The sequence below is a fragment of the Egretta garzetta genome, unplaced genomic scaffold (assembly GCF_000687185.1).
Source record: "Egretta garzetta isolate BGI_Z169 unplaced genomic scaffold, ASM68718v1 scaffold104, whole genome shotgun sequence".
NCBI classification, from domain to species: Eukaryota; Metazoa; Chordata; class Aves; order Pelecaniformes; family Ardeidae; genus Egretta; species Egretta garzetta.
The window spans coordinates 575,492-575,991 of NW_009259485.1; the positions used below are offsets into that span (position 1 = coordinate 575,492).

At 44.2% G+C, this 500-nt stretch overlaps 1 protein-coding gene across 1 annotated transcript in view; it reads left to right on the forward strand.

The window, feature by feature from the left end:
• The window catches only part of PCDH17 (protocadherin 17), an 89,320-nt gene that overhangs the window by 211 nt on the left and 88,609 nt on the right, over nt 1–500 (forward strand). The window lies entirely within an intron of this gene.

The following is a 500-nucleotide window of genomic DNA, read 5'->3' on the forward strand; positions in this document are numbered from 1 at the left end:
CGAGACAGAGAGGGGGGGAAATACCGATGGCAGCGAGATGCAGCTCTCCGCCGCAAGCAATGCAAGATTAGATCTCTAAATGCAGCAAAACACTCCCTGAAAACCAACAACCCCGCGGTGCAATCAGACATTTCACTGCCTCTCACTGCACACGAAGAGGGCTTCAACAACAAGCTGAGACTTTTTTTTCCCCTTCTGTCTCTCTCCCACCCCTCCACTCTGCTCCATCAATCGCATCACAAGTGATGAGTAGCAAATAAGATTTTCTATCCCTGCTTACAGACCTGTGGCCACCCCCCTTTCCTATGTATATATAAATACACCTATTTAAAAAGAAATCTTTTTGATCGTTTTTAGAAAAACAACCACTGCCGCGATTTTTTATTATTGTTATTATTTTTATTATTCTTTGTACATCTGCGGGGATTCAAGGATCGGGAACGCTTCGCCTGCCCGGAGGAGAAGACCTTTTGCAAATTTTCTGATTTTTGAAACTCTCC